The 17,075-nt window shown below is 43.0% G+C and overlaps 1 protein-coding gene across 1 annotated transcript in view; it reads left to right on the top strand.

Annotated features, from left to right (window-relative positions):
* Aig1 (androgen-induced 1) overlaps nucleotides 1-17,075 on the top strand; it is a gene marked incomplete at its 5' end in the record, with an annotated part of 228,393 nt that overhangs the window by 164,488 nt on the left and 46,830 nt on the right.

The raw sequence follows: 17,075 nt of genomic DNA, 5'->3' as shown, positions 1-17,075 counted from the left end.
ATTCTCAGACCTCACAGTGAGATTTTGGAGCTAGCCCTCTCCATTAGAAACAAACAAAATAAATTGTTTCCATTCCCCAAAGGAATGCGCTAAAGCCTCTTTCCTCTTTAACATGGATGCAATTTAAGTTTGGCAAGGGCTGAACACCATATACCTCACTCAGAGGAGAGAGCTTTCTGAGGGGGGCGCTGATAGAAAGAGCTGGGCATCTCCTCCGCCCTGCTGTGAACTTGAAATGACAGGAAGCTCAGCAGTCGTCCTTCAGATCCACAGTGTCTCACAGAACCCTCATACCCCCCCCCCGCCCCCGTCATTCCGCAGACAGGAGCAGCACCTGACCAGCTGGAAGGGCGGTGGGCCTCTTCCTCCCCTCTGTTGCTGGCAGGCAGTGAGGCTGGGCCTTAAAATTTGTATTTCATGCGTTTTACTTATCTTTCCCCAGCTGCATCTCAATAGCATTCAGGGATATTTCTCTCCCATACTCTGCTTTGCTTCTGCTTACCTGAAATGTTCCATCGGTCATGAATTAAAAGGAAATAAGCATACAGCTGTGGCCTGTTCACCACCGGTGCTAAACAGCAATTCCCTGAGATGACTTGTTAAGAATTAATCAAGAATACTGCATTGCCTACTTGAAATTTTTTAAAAGGATAGACCTTAAATATTCTACACACACAGACATACCATTTATTTGAAGTGATGGATATGTTAATTAGCTTAAGTCTGCTGATCACTTTACCACTGCACACGTGTATCAAAACATCCTTATACACCTTAAAAATATTAAGTTTCTATTTGTCAGTTATATCGCAGTAGTCCATAAGCCCAGCACTCCGGGAGGCAGAGGCAGGAGGATGAAAGTTTGAGCCCAGCACAACCTGGCTACTTAATGAGTCCCTGTCTCAAAATTAAAAAAAAAAAATTAAAGGTCTGGGGATGCAGCTCAGTTCAAAGGCCTTGAGCCTAATCCCCAGAGCCACACACACACAGATGTATGCATACATATCTATCTCACTAAAGGGGATTGATCGAGGGCCGCAGTATGCTCGAGCACCAATTGAAGCCGAGCTGGAAGAACTGAGCCTCAGGAGGGGCGGAGTGAAGCAGAGAAACACGGGACTCTTGTCAGTGTCCTGGCTCTCTCTCCTGCACCCTTGCTGCCCTCCTCTGCTTTTGTAGCACGTCTCCTGCGCAAGACCTGATGGGTTCCAGCATCTTTGTTCACATCCTGGCAGCCATGTTGGCTGCCTCCAAACCGAAGCAGTCAGCGCTGTGGGTAGGAACCAGGAGAGCTGAGGCCGGAGGAAAAGATCCTCTAAGGCCAACCTGCAGAGGGTTTGATGATAAGGATTCCTGGCGTTCGTCATGCACCCTACGTTTTCTTTCATTCCTTGTCTTTTGATCGTATTTGCACGTTTATCCTAACACGTATTGAATGAACTGATGTGCTTACTCTGTTCCATTTTTATAACCCGTGAACGGCCTGCCTTCTCACAGCAGCGCACACGGCTTTTATATAATCCTCAACTCCCTTTATTCCTAGCCCCATATTCTAGGTGCTGGCTTTTAGGTCCAGCTCATCGAATCCATAACATTTCTCATTTTACACTTTCTTTTCTCAACAGTCTTTTCCCCATGCTTTTTCCTTTCCTTTTCTGGGTTTTTTGTTTTGTTTTGTTTTGTTTTCCCTACCTTGAGCTAGAACCCCAAACGGTTTTAAAAATTGTTTTAGTCACTTCCTTTAATGCTGGGACAAAATACTTGACCTCCACAGCTTCAAGGAGGTGAAGTTTGTTTTGCCTCATAGTTTTAGAGGTATCAGGCCGCGGTTGGCTGACATGAAGAAACAGCCTGGTAGAAGGATCTGGCAGAAGTAGCTACTCACGTGGTGGCGACCAAGACGCAGAGAGACAAGGGCTGAGCTGCTGGGGGCGAGGCGGGGGAGAGATGCGCTCTTCCAGGCCACACCCCCAGGGACTGTCTCCAGCCACACCCCCCACAGCACGCTCAGTGACTGAACTCTTGGTGCGCAAATCCACTGATGAGTGTAGCGCCCCACGATCCGATCACTTTCCCAAAGCCCACCTCTGAACACATGAGGCTTTTGGGGAACATCCCAGTTCTAAACCACGGCACGACTTTTATTCTATTTTCAAACAGGGTCTTACTAGATAATTAAACCGCCCAGGCTGGGCTGCAGCATGGAGCTCTTCCCTCAGCCGCCCACAGTGGTGGGATTATTGCCATGTGCCACAATGCCCAGCCCATCCTTTCTGATTCTTGAACCTGAAAAGATTGTCAGGACTCCAAGTGAGCCCTGACATCACCTTTCTGTTTCCTTGAGTGCACCCCTGGCGTCTTGGGAGAGGATACAGCATCAGAGAGATACATGTGCCAGCTGGAGCAAAGTGAGGACAAAGACGGGAGCCGGTGGGCAGCTCTTGAAGGCCTAAGCTCCGCCACTAGGAAGGAGCCCGATGAGAGCGCTGATGCATCCTGCCCGGCACTGGGTACAACGGGGACTCTTCCGTTTACCTAAATGGGGCAGAATGGGGCGTCACAGAATGGGGCGCTGACTCCTAGGTACCCACCACAGCAGGTACAGGGAAGAGCCCCATGGCTGTGTTTGAGCTTTTTAAAAAAGTACCTCAATATATACAACTGTAATTTATCAATTTGTAATTTTTAGAACCATCTCTACCCCTGCTCAGGCTGCCAAGGCTAATGAAAATGTCAGATTTCTTTAATTAGGCTGAACTCTGTGAGCACAGCATCTTGCTGTTGATTTCGTACTGATCAGAACCAGCAATCAAATATATATCTTTGATTACTTAGGTTAAGATGGAAAGTATTATGACTTGATGCATATGCTTTGGGAAAGAATGTTTTTTCAAATATTGGTCTGTGGGCCAAAGTGACAAAACCCAAAGCTATAAAAAGAAATAGAACTAAAGCTTGGTGGTGTGACGTCATTATGGAGCTCAAAGCCAACTTCTCTTTCCTGCACCTCCCCATGCACTGCCTCGTGGGGAATCGACACCTACATTGCGCGACTGCCTCTGTTTTTGGAGCCTCAGTCTACAGTGGCTGCAACTAGATGGCCACACATATGCCTTATTCAGCTGAAAGTGTTGAATAGCTATGAGAGCTAATGAATTTTAAAGAGCATTTAGTGCCAACTCATAAGAAACCCAGATGCATGGTAAGAAGGCTTATTAACCATGCATGTCCATATATAAAGTGACAGCAGCTGACTTTACAGCATATAAATCAGGTGGCAGTGAGACATTTTGTCATGTACTGACCCATTTCTTGTCTCCTAAAAGCAGTAAGTCTCCGTAAGTTCGATGTCATAAAATGCGTAGCCCTGCAGTACACTTGGGCATTGCCAGCAATCGTTCAGACTTTACAAGTAGCGGTGCAGACTGGCTGCATCCCAGGTGTGGTGTTCACCATTTTTGGTGAATGATGTGATGTGCCATGCAAGTCCCTATTTGGGGACATAAAGACTTACTTCCCCAGCAGCTGGGATGCTGCACACTTCCGCCCTTTGCTGTGAGTCCCCTCCAAAAACAGCTGTCACCTGTAAAGGGCTGCCTTGCAAGGGGCCAGCCCTCTTTCCTATGTCAGCCAGCGTCCCAGAACTGGTCCTTGGTGGAGTCTGAAGACTTGATCCACTTATCCCAGTCTGCGGCAACTCGGAAGGGCCATCAGCTCCACAGCTCCTGGTGGGGAGGCTCAGGCGCATGTTAAGGCCACACCACAGGTCATTTCTTCCTGTGCTAGTCCCTTCTTTCTCTTCTCCCTTGAAAGGTATTGATCCTCACAACCCCTAAAAAACTTATGCATACTGATTTCCATCTCAGAGTCAGCCCTCCTGGGAGCCTGACCTACAGTGTGGATGCGAAAGTAAACTACTACAACCACTATGAAAATCAACATACAGATTCATTAAAGAATTGAAACTCAACATTCCATTTGATCCAGCTGCTCCCCTCTAGGTATCTTCCTTTCTAAAAGAGTGAAAGGATCATATTGTAGTGATCCATGTATGCATACTCATGTTTATAGCAGTACAATTCATAATAGCTGTATCTTGGAAGTGGCCTATATATGTCTATCAACAAATAAATGGATAAAGAAAATGTGATTTTTACACACAATGGAGAATGACTGCTGTAAAGAAAGCCAATTATGGTGGTACACTCCTGTAACCCTAGCACTTAGGAGGCTGAGGCAGGAGATTGCCATGAGTTTCAGCCCAGCCTGAACTGCATAGTGAGACCATATCTCAAAAAACAACACCACCAACAACAAAAAACAAATAAAAATAAACTTGAGGAATTTCATAGGAAATTGGATGCACCTTGAGACCATAACATTAAGTGAGATAAATCAGACACACAAGCTTCTCATACATGAGAATGAAAAACAGAATAAAAAAAATAATAGAAAGTAGGGAGACAGATTATTCTCAAAGGGAAGGGGATCAAGAGGTGAAAAGAGGGAAAGGAATTAAGACGTGCTCTACATATGCACCAACTTCCTCCCAAGAATGTAAACACCATGTACTATGCACATGTACTAATAAACTACCTTTTGTACATCATAAAAAATAAATTAGGAATAATATCTAAAAGGTTATGTCACTTTAAAATATAACACTAAAACTCTTTGACATTACTACACAGCTGAATATCTGGGATCATGTCTTCGGACCCAGAAGTTCCTCTCTGCATCTTATGCCCAAGAAAATTGCGAACACGTCCACCAGAAGAAGAATTCTTGAACATACATGTAGCAGCATTCTTTGTAAATGCACCAAACTAGAAAGAAGTTCAGTGCCAGGAACAATAGAGTGAATGAATGAGTGAATACATTGGGTCATGTTCACACAGCGGTGTGCTGCTCAGCAATCAGGATGAAAACCTGCAGCTTCACACTGCAACGTGAGTGATTCTCACAGATGTGGTATTGAGCAAAAGCAGCAAGATGCAAAAGAAGACATACTGCGTGATTCCGTTGATGTAAATTTTAAGATCAGGCAAAACATTTATGGTGTCCGAAGTGAGAATAGTGGTTAACTTTTAGGGGGATTAGTTATGACCAAAAGGGGTCTGAGGGGGCCATTCTGAGGGACTTGTCAGGCTGTCTCATGCCCCACATACTGGTTAGGGAAGTGACTTCACGTTGTGAATACTCACTGGTTTTCTGGACTGTCATTATTTGTCTCCTTTTATTTAAGTATGTTTTACTTAAACAATGTTTGCGCAGCAAAAGGGAGGGCAGATATAAACACCAAATACAGAAATGTGTCATCAAGAATGGGATACAGATTCCTAAGGCTTTCACAGGGCCCCTTCTGAATAGTGCTGTCGATTCTTACAGATGAGGAGCCTGGGGTCCAGAAGGAGTGCAGCGGGCTCCAGCATACATAGCCAGCTAGTGGGGGATGACTTCCTGACCCATCTGCACCCCGCTTGCACAGGGAAAAGAGCCCATGCTGCTATTAGAGCCCCCATTCCTCTGGGATCGGCAGTGACCACGCAGTCAGCAGGGTAACATCAGGAAGGGATGGAAAGTGCAGGGAAATAGAGTTTGAACTCAGGGCAGAAACAGGCGTGGGAATCTGATGGACTATGCCCGGGATAAGGAGCTGTGTTACTCATTTCCTAGATGCCTTTTCCACCCATCACCTAACTATCTGCCCATCCGCACTTCGTAGCCATTGTCATTGCTTTGTTGAAAGCCTGTCATTTTCTCTTCGCAAAACCAAAAGCTAGTGGAGATATGAAGTTGTGAAATAAACTGCCTCTTTCTCCCTTGACATTATTTCTGAGAGAATTCTTGATTATTTCGTATTTTAATGGCTCCTATATCAAAGAATCATTGTGCAAAGAGCTAAGTTGTAGCTGCTTGTGTATTTAAAATAGTTTGTCTAAAAGCTTTACTTTTAATAGGTGATAGAGATGACCTTGAAGATTTAAACTGAAATCTTCTTCATTTCTTAAGTATGTTAGTATGCCTGTATGCATTTATGTATGTGTATGGGTGTGTGTGCATGTGTTTCCATGTGTTTGAGTGTGCGTACATACATGAACATGTGCTTATGTGTATGTTTGCATATATATGCATGGGTGTTTGATTTTGTGTAGGTATGCATTCGTAAGTGTTTGCATGGGTTTGTGTTTGAATGTGTGTGCCTAAGTATGTGCTTGTGAGAGTGCGGGTGTGTGTGTGTGCATAGATGTGTGCAAATGTGTGTGCATGAGAGTGTGTTTGCATGTACTTGCATGTGCCTGTGCATAGGTGTGTTCTTGGGTGTGTGACTGCATGGGCATGTGCTCACATAGATACACATGAGTGTTTATTTGCTTGGGTGTGGTCTGTGTATATATTTGCATGACTCTTTGCACATGTACATATTCTATGAAGATGGCATCCTTTGCAGGGTGCATGTCGCTCTCTCGAGACTCACAACTCTCTGCTTTTGATTATATTCAGACTAGTCCAAAAGTCCTCTGAACTAAGTCTAATCACCTTGGAAGCCACCACACTCAGGCATGAGGCTGTCAAGTGTGAGTGTTTGCAGATGTCAGTGCAAGGAAGGCAGGAATCCAGGAGGACAGATCAAGGCTTAGTCACTGAAAAATACATGCCAGTGCATCCCGGCTCTGGAGCACCATCGCAGCCCGTAAGAAAAACTTGCCGTGACAGCAAATCAATAATCTCTTGGAGATGATTTGTTTCTGAAATGTCCCTGATTAATTATGGCAGTGCATGCTTGGCAACAGTACCTTGCTCCAGATTAACCTAATGCTTTTTGCATGAAGCAGGATTATAACTGGTTCTCATAAGTCAAGTTTGACATTTCAAATCAGCCTTTAAAGGTTTGGGTTATGGATTTTATAGTGTCTCCATGTCAAACATAATGGCTCTCATTGCTGCTGGTTGACATTTGCCAATCAATCAAAATAACATTTATTTTATCATAAACAAGGGCAAATTAAAACCATTTGAAATCGTTGCATTTGAAGACTCAATGAAAAAGCATACTTAAACCACTGAAATTTGTTTCTACCCTTCCTAGAGAACTATGATGACGTTATAAAAGTCAATGAAAATGTGTTACGATTTCCACTTCAAGAAATTAATGCCTTTACATATTTTGTGACTGTGTCATTTTAATTTGGTTGAATATGATTTGGGACAAAGTCGCTCCCTTTCTTTTTGTAATAGACAATTATATTTTTATTCCTTAAAAACAAATGTATTTTTAAATTTACTTACATATTGCATTTAGGAGCTTATATTTTATTCCTCTTAAATTGCAGGATTTTTTTCCCGAATAAAAGCTAATGGAAAAATCAGATTTGCTTAAAGGAGAGTCAGAATAATGTGTTCCTGCAATAGGAGTTGAACATACTATGGTCACCCTGGCTTGTTCCTTCTCTCTAAGTGTCCCAGTACGTCAGGGTCCTTTGTCTCAGGCTAACTAAAATTATGTGGCATGTTGCAATACCATTTATATGCATAGCAACAGAGATAGGTACAGTCATTGAGTGCCATCATGTAGGTATGTCATTGGAACACAATTTAAAGAGAGTTTAATTTTTTCTAGGACAGAATTTACAATGTAGAGTAGTGTTATTCAGGATATGCTATCTTGTTCTAAGTTAATAAATTAACCCTGAATTCTCCATGGATGAACCCCACAGTTTACTTCTCAGTCACACAATGTCTGCTGCCGTCCAACTGACTGGCAGGGCTGTGCTCTTCCAGGTGGTGACTCAGGGTTCCAGACCCCTTCAACTTGTGGCTCCCGCATCTCACCTCATGGCTCTCAGGTGCCTGTGGCAGAGAGGAGAGAGATTAATTCACAGCAGCTGTTAAATGCATTGCTTTCCTGGTGCCCACGTCACTTCTCTTCACACTTGGCTCATCGGTCAGAACTAGAGCCTCTGTGGCCCCTCCTACCTGTGAAGAGGCAGAGAAATCTGAGCAATGATTTTTTTGATGGGCAGAAAATGACTCTGCGCTAAATATATAACAAAAAGAAAATCACAAATAGCGGGGGATTCCAATCTGAGAGTAGAACATGAGCAGAGCTATAAAAACTTAAGGTCTTTGAATGAAACAATACAGATGCCAGACTAGGGTGATAAGATATTAATCTGGAAAAGTAGGTTGAATCCCATAAAAAAGGCCTTTTATGGCAATGATAAGAGACTTGGACATCACTTGAAGGCAGAGGGCAGTTTCGGAAAAAGGAATCAAATGGCCAGAGTTGTATTTTTGGAGCCCTACCGTAACCCTGGGAAATGATGCTGATACAGATGGATGAGTCACTTCTATTGAAAAGAGGATTTCTGAGTGACAGATAAGTAGAAGAAATATCCTACTCTCATTTGATTGTTTTCTTTTTTTAATAACAGAATGCTCTTAATGATCAGTTTCAATCTTCTGCGTTGCCCCGTAAACTTAGTTCCTTGTGCTCTTGGAGAAAATATTCCAGTACTTTTAAATTTTGCTGAGCACCCGAACACTTGACTCCATGTCCCCGTTTCTTTGCCTCCCTCCTCCCCATTGCTCTTCCTTCCCTCCCTCTGTTCCGCACCCCTCAAGATGCCTTCTAAGTAGAATAGTCCATTGGAAAGCCAAGAAAGGGCTACAAACCCCAGAAAAAGAATGGTTGTCTCTGGCAGTGGCTTGGGGTTACTCTCACTCCTTCTCCTCTGTTTATATGAGGCCCTCAGTTACTCTCGGGATTTGCCCTCAAGGAGCGCATACAGATTGGTCTGACATTTGAATGTACAGGCGATCCAACCACAACCCCTGAGGTCTTGCCAACCTGAGTGGTGGGAGGCTGTGAGAAGTTTCCAGGTTCCTTCTCCCCTGCACAGCCGTGAGACCTACCCTCCCCTGATATGATCTCCCAGGAGCGCTTACTCTATCCTTTTGTCTTCCGGTGCTCAGAAGCAGAACTATCTCAGACTGAGCACAAACCCACCTCCTTCCGGTTGGATAAACCTGAGTGGTTTTCTGAACTTCTCTGTGGCTTATTTGTTATAAAATGGAACTAATGGATGACATTGATAAATTGTATTTCAAAGGGTTATTGTGAGAATTAAATGAGTTTTAATCCATACTAGGTGCTTAGTACAGCTCCTAGCATACAGTAATGCAATCTCAAAAGAGTCAAACTTCAATCATTCCTTGCCTGTGTTGTGCAAGCCACTTTTACTATAGGCTCTCCTATAGGTTTTCTCAAAGGTGAGAGACTTAAATTTGTATTAGGCTACCAATGCACTCCCAAGAAAGCGATCCATTGTGGGCAAGGATCTTTGTCTGCTCTGTTGTAGGATTTATTTTAAAGACCCATAATAAGGGTCCAATAAGTACAGTACTTACCGAATGACTGAACAAATAAACTAATGAACAAACAAACGAATGAACAAATGATAATGAAAAGCAATGTGTCTCAGTAAAAGCACAGGTTTTCAAGCCAGGTAAATCTGAAGTCAGATACCAGCTGTACCATGTATGAGTTCTCCACTGCTGACAAGTAAATCCCCTGTTCCTCTGCTTCCTGATGTATAAAATGAAGGTGAAAATAACTACTGTGTAAGAATTGTCATGAGAATTAAATATGATAATTGTAGAACATGTCTAGTATAAATTTGGTATATTTTAGCATAGTAAATGGAAGCTATTCCTCTTACTGTGTGTTCCATATTTATGTGCATCAGTTAATAATGATAGAAAGTTTGTAAACACAGGGGAATAAGAAGTCATATTTCTGTGGACACCTGTCAAGTAGATATTTGCCTAAGTTAGACTAGCTTTTTTTTCTCTTTTCCTTACATTGTTTTCAATATCATAGTGATTACTAAGTAAAAGAGAAAAGAAGAAGAGAAAGAGGGAAATTGTAACGGAGGAGGCTAAGCTTGCAGCCTGGAAGAAAGGCGTGGGAGAGTCATGTCCCTTCCTTGGTGACAGGTCAGCAGGGCAGAAGCAAGGCCAGAGAAGAGAGTGTGACCCAGAAGTCCCTCCTCTCACTGCTCTGTCCTGCTGTCTACCTCCAGCTTGGTCTCTCCACTACTAATATGCAGCTTTTTCCCTCTGCCTTCCATATATCTTAAATTCCAGGGCAGCAATGTGAGCCGTGGAGGAAGCCGAGTTTGGCAAAGAGATACAAAATTCCTCCCTGGTTTGCGTATGGCTGCCTCACCCATCAGAACTTCACTCTTCATCGTCTTTCAGCTTGTGCAACAGTGATGTCCCCGTGGAGGACCGTGCCGTGCCTTTGCACACTCTCTCTTCTTCCTGCCCTGGTGAACGAACCTTTCCTTCGGCCTCTCTCCAGCCTCTCTCCTTGCCAACCCCATAAACTTGTAAAAGGTTAGATCAGATATCTCCTGCTCTGTGAAGCCTTTCTTTGACACACCCAAGCAGAACAGAGCTCCGTGGCCCTTGCAGCCTCTGTGACTGTTGTGGTGTATCACATTGGCTTCATTTGTCTACAGGCAGTAACGAGAGGTGATGTTCCCTGAGCGTTGCACAGACCAATTGTGAAATGTTCATGGAGAAAGTGCACACTAGGTCACTGAAAAATCACTGCCATATTTTATGATGCACCATGGGCCATCTCTGGGGTCCATTCACCAAAGGAATTCCTTAATTGGTGGCCCACACACTGATTGGGCTGAAAAATAGAGAAAAATACACACCACAGCAGATCCTCGGGGTACTGCCGTGGTCCCTTGGCACCTCACGGGTGTGTCATTAGGAATAATCACCAAGAGTTATTTACTGCCTTGAAGCCATATTAAAATGATTTTTGAATGTAAGAATAATAGCCCAGTGAACTGTGTTACTGTCCTAGTGTAAATGTTGCTATGACACATAGTTTGCTCTTAATTAAAAAGACATGTCTGTCTTTGCATATCTGTGACATTATGTCTGACATTATTTCATATATTTTACCTAGTTATTAACACTGTATCCTAAGAGTTGTTGCGATGATGGTAGTGAGAATGGGCTGATTCCTTAATTTAGTGCTTAGGCTATCTAATGAAGTTGGGAGTGCCTGGAACCTACTGACACCCATATGTGTAGGTTCCTTCTGAATCTAAGTTTTTGACCCTGGGGCACAGTTTCTAGCCTCATTTTGCATATGAAGTTGCTCCTGTGTAAAAAACATGCAGCTGATTTGGAAGCCAGCAAGAACGGGTGCCCTACATCATGCCAGAAAAGGCACTGTCAGAAGGCAACTTCTGGACAGATTCTGCATCATACATATAGGCAACACCATACTAAAGCCAGCTTCTGAGCCCTTATGAGACGGGGGGCCCACGACAAGCAGAAGTTATATTTGACTTCAGGAGAACTGGAACTGGGAGTAGTAGTTAAGTCTGGCAGCCCCCTTTGACTTTAAACACTGTCTCTTCTAGGGATGGAGTACAGGGGATGACACATTTTGAGCTGACCAATTAGTAGAATTAACAACAGTTTTGGGATACAATATTTGATCAGACTTTGAGATAAAAATTCAGGTTTGCAACTGGGTTCGTTTCTGAGCTGCCTGGAATGTCGTTTCCATCTCCCTGGAAAAGGAAAATGCCTCACTGACCAAGTCTCAACTCATAGTTGTCCCAGGGGTAGCTCCACCCCAACTCTGCACATACCTCACCCAGTGCTACGTCTTCCTGGAATCATCAAACATTGGATGCATTTGAGGAGCTAAAACTCTTGCCAGAGGTTGGGATCAGCCAGTGTTTTGTGACTTTCCCATTTGTCTGATGTCACCCTTTCTATCACTTCAAAACATATTTTGTTAACACTTTTCATTTTCAAAACTAGAGATTATTTTCTGCTTTATTTTCAAATATCTCATTTTAATCCCCTTTTAGTCTATAGATAACTATAGATATCTCTTCTATAGATAGAAGAGAAAGGAAAAAATATTCAAGGTACCATCTGGAGCATACAACTTTGTGTATCTTGTCACAGTTTTCATGTTATTTCTTACTGGTGGTGGACCGCTAAATTGTTGGACCTCTTAGGAACATCCTCCCACTCCATCCTCGCAGGCAAACCCAGGTGCATCTCTGACCCAGCCTGCAGCCTGGGTGCCCACAAAATGCAGGTACCCCCCCACATGCACAACTGGCTTCTCATTGCTGGGACACAGTACCCAACGCAGTACCACAACTTAGAGGAGGAAGGGTTTATTTGGCTCCCAATTTGTAGAGGTTTCCGTCCTAGTTGGCTGACTCAAAGGCAGGGCTTACTTATGGCAGGAGGCTTGCTTGTGGCATGATATACACAGCAGCGAAGCAGAGAGAGATCCAGGGAGGAGGGGTTAGAACTTGCACATCTTAACCCCAGTGACCACCTCCTCCAACCAGGCCTCTCACCTCCCACATCATATTTAGCTGTCAACTCATCAGTGGACCAATCCACTATGTAGTACCATGCCCCCCGACCCCCATGGCCCAGTCATCTTCCAAAAGCCCTACCTATGAGGACATGTAGTGGATTGATAACGGGTGGTCAACTTATAACCCCCAGCTGAACTGAGTAAGTGTGGTGCTGGGTATGTGAGCCCACCTGGGGACTGTTGCCAGCAGCATAAGAAGCAGACCTGGAGAAGAAGGAAAAAAGGGTTTTGGGAGCTAAAGAGGCCACGGGGAGTGGAGAAAGGCTGTTGGAGCTGGTAGAAGCTGTAAGGAGCTGTTGGTTATTTTGGAGGAGCTCATCATGCTGGCTTTCCTGATGAACTTGACTGTTTTCATCCTGCAAGGAGCTTAGAACCTTGCTGGCACTGAAAATAGCTTCAGTTCACTTTGGGGGAGCTCTGGTGCTCACTTTGAATATTGCTTTCTGGCTCCGGAAGGGAAGATAGGGCATTGCCCATCTCCTAGAGAAGTTGCATGACCTTCCTGATGGGAACTCGGCCATCTTGATCATCGGAAGAGCTCGGGACCTCACTGTTGCTGAGGATGGCTGTGGTACCTTTCAAGGGAGCTCTGGTTCTTCTGAGCATCACTTCCTGGCTCCAGTGCAGATCCCTCAGCCTGCTAGCACAGATCCTTCATCCTGCTGGCACAGACTTCCTAGATTCCACCACCGACCTTTGGACCTTCCCAGCACAGATCCATGAAACAGGCCTGCATGAGGTATTATTATGGGCTCTAGGCCTCTAGCTGGACTCGTGGGAGGCATTGATATGAGCTGCAGGTCTTAAGCTGGACTCATGTAGGACATTTCCTTGAGATCTAGGCCCTTGGCTAGTTTCCTTGGTCTTAGTGTGTGGACAGATTTCCTGCACGGTCTTGTATATCGTTCTTTGGGTGACTATTATAAATAATCTTACAAAATATGTGTCCTGTATTATATTGTGGTCCCTTGCAAAAATATGCCCCAAACCAGCACAGCACATGAGGCCTTGGGGGACATCCAGATATAAACCATAACACACACATGCGTGCATAGACACACACACACACATACATACACACACATCTATACAGCCATCCTTTTATTTGTGATCCTAAATTGTCATAGGAACATAGTAAAATGTAGATGCCCTAAAAACATGAGGGCAAGGACAGGTTCGCCTGGAGATGGAATTCCTCCTCCCACGACAGTACTCCCAGGGCACAAGAATAAGCCCTGCAGATGCACAGGTGACATGGCATTGCCAGCTTTCTAAGCCGTCTTGGCTGTCGCACTGCACACTGCAAAGCTGCTTTTGCTTCAAAGGAAAAAATGAGTTTACCTGGTGCTCAATGGGGCAGGAGAATTATACTATGGAAAAAAATTGTAAAATACATTTTATTTTTCTTAGTACTTGCTTGCAGTACATGATTACACTCATCATGAGAAGTTGGTGCATTTCATAACACAGCCTAATTCTTTTTATGTTCCCTTTCTTCACCTCCTTCTCCTCTCCCTCCATCTCTTGGTCCTTTTCCCATTTATAACAAATTATTTTTAGCCACATCATATCTTCAAAACTGTTTATGTGTAGAAAACCCAGGGAATAAAGTGAACTGTTCATTGTGGACGGCCTTAAGTTACATTACGGCCGTAGAAAATACAGGAGGCAGAGGATGACTGAAAGGACTAATGCAACATTAGATTCAGATCTGTAGCTCCTGTAGCTACTTCAAACATGGTTTCAGAAAGTAAACCCACCATTTTCAGTAACCATGGAAACGGTTAAAATAAAATTTTGCCATGAAAGCTTTTAGAGAGAAGGCGAAAGATCAGAGAATTGGCCACTGAATATAGTCTTCAAATCTATTACTTTTGTATGGTGCAGTCAGATTACAGCTATTGATTCTAGAGAGGCTCCCTAATTCATCTTTTCCTCTTGCCTGGCCTTGTATCATCACACGGCATAGTTTGAATCCTTGTATTAATAATCTATACCAACTGCTATTCTAAAATTTCCCTTTTGTATACAGGCCACGAATTGACATGATACATAGTCACAAAATGTTTCCCAATAGCCAGTCCAGAAGATTCCTGTGTAGTGTGAGCTTGTTTCTTTAATACCCACCACATTCTTCCATAAGTACCTAGACTTCCACCTCATTCGCCTCTTCATGTTTTCTCCCACCAGCACCAAGTTGGGGACCAGGACTTTCACACGTGGGCCTTAGGGGACCTTCAACATCCAAACTACAGCAGTAGCTCTGGTGGTTTGCAAGATAATTTATATGGTATAGAAAGAGGCCTGGCATTAAGTAATACTGAGTCACACAATGAAAAGGTAATGCCTTCTGAATTATCCTCAGTCCTTCTGATTCTACTTAGGAGAGTTGGTCTCATGCTAGTAAGTCTTTAATGCCCCTGTCATACTTACCAATATCCCTGTTCAACACATAAAGAGCAGGTGTCAGAATCAGAGCCTTCATCATGCAAACAAACATACCTAGTGAACATTTAAGGTGCCTCCACTAAGGAGTACTGTTTTCTGACTGCCTGGTGTAAAGATGAATGTAATCCTCAACTCTGAAGGTGAAAAGTAATGGGCTTTATAAGATGGAGACTAATGAGAGGTCATGAGGTCACTGGAGGTGTGTCCTTGAAAGGACATGTGGGACCCCAGCCTCTCTGGTTTCCTGTATCTAGATCTGATCTTTTCTTCCCACTTGCTCTCTAGCTTGTGATGCTGTGTGCCATCTGGTCCCCACCAGAGCCGAGCTAATCCTGACGCCATATCCTTGAATCTTGAGCATATTTTTCCTTTGTAAATGTAGCCTGCTTTGGGATTTCAGTATAGTAAGGAAAACCAAACAAATATAGTCATCAATAGACTTTTTATAAGGAAAGAAGTCGAACACATCCAAACATAGCAAGTACATATTGTAAAGAACAGTCCAGTACAATTCTTAGGAGCCCCTGGTGTTGGCCAGACTTTCTCCCCTTTGTTTAGCCAACGTGGATCTCTGTCTACCAGAGAATACTATAAATTTTAAATAGTCTTTATATTTGAGGGGATACAGTAAATCATTCCTGAGTCTGCTTCCAGCTCTCTGTAACTGTCATTATACCACTAGGTGTTATGTCTGCTGACATTATTGCTTATTCTTATTTAGATCATAATATGGTGCAGGAAATAACAGTACATTTTGTTTTTTACTGTAAAGAATGTTTATTTGAGGCCCAGCTGAAAAATAGTTGTGATCTGTTGGGAAACAATGTGTGTGATCTTCAATCATGTACTACCAAAGTATTATTGATTCAAAGATTATTCAACTCTGCTATCTTTCTAAAATATGATTCAGATGCAGAAAAAAGAGCTTGGGTTTGGAAGCAGATACAAAACAGAACTGGTTTTGAGTCCTCCTTGTAGATGTAGTAGTTTTGTGACCTTGGGTTAAATGATTGTCTCATTTGCAAAACAGAGTTACTTTATACTCACTTCAAATGCTATTTGGAAGATTATATCATCTCAGCTAATATTTATTGGGTACCTGTTCTGCATCAGTCTTTTCTGAATGCTGTAGATGCAATAGTGAACAAAGCAATGTGGCTTCTCTTATGCAACTGGTGGTTTTAAATGAAATTGACTTTCTGCTCTGTGTTGTTTTGCTGTTTTTGTTTCTTTGCTTTTCATGGTTTTTGTTGTGGTAGTCATTACTGTTTTTGCAACACTGCGGATTGAACCTAAGGCATTTACACTGAGCTGTATCTCCAGTCTTTTTTTACTTTTTATTTAGTGATAGGGTCTTGCTAAGTCACTAACTTGCCCAGGCTAGGCTCACATTCGCAATCCTCCTGCCTCATCCTCCCAGAGTGCTGTATCACATGTATGTGTCACCACACATGGCTTCTCCCCTTTCTTCAGTCGTGCAGGAAGTGTCACCTGGAGGTGGATTGGAATTGGAGTCTCATATCTGTACTTCTAAAACAATTATCCCTCTTGGTGCTACAGGTTTTCAGTTATAACTAAGCTGCTAAGGATTACTTAGGACCACAGAAATTCTGTGTGGCAGGACCACACAGAAATTTACATTGTTTTTTAGTCCATAGAATTGTAATTTTATGTGGGACAACATTTATATTTTCAATAACAATTTGGCACTGTATTTACTTCCATTCATGTGTACTATTTATAAGTAAACATAATTTGCATTGCAAATATTAGAAGTGGAGTTACTTTTTCATTCTCTATGCTTCTGTTCTTTCATGTAGAAAAATTCTGAATGATAAGCTGTTACTTTGCTACAGGAAAACTTTCCCCTGAGATTTGCCAGTGGCCAAACTTGCACAGGTGCAATTCATTACAAATAAATTTCTTGTCAGTGGTTTCTTGTCAGAGAAGAGAAAAGTTGTTTATTTTTACTGTTGATGAGGCCATGGCTGAAGTGATCTAGAAAGATACTCCTTTTTTTCAGATAGATTTTCTGTCTGGCATTATCAAAGTACCTTACAGCCCTTCAGGTATGACAGTGATTATAGCAGGTAGGCCAGGCAAAACAATAATAGCTAAGTAATTAAGCACAGTCAGACTGGCTATTGGAGCTAATGTAAATTCACAGAAAAAATGACCTATTTCT

Source organism: Chinchilla lanigera, unplaced genomic scaffold (genome assembly GCF_000276665.1).
Source record: "Chinchilla lanigera isolate Chin_1 unplaced genomic scaffold, ChiLan1.0 scaffold00035, whole genome shotgun sequence".
NCBI classification, from domain to species: domain Eukaryota; kingdom Metazoa; phylum Chordata; class Mammalia; order Rodentia; family Chinchillidae; genus Chinchilla; species Chinchilla lanigera.
The sequence above is the reverse complement of the archived record's forward strand: the minus strand, read 5'-3'. Positions and strand labels throughout refer to the sequence as shown.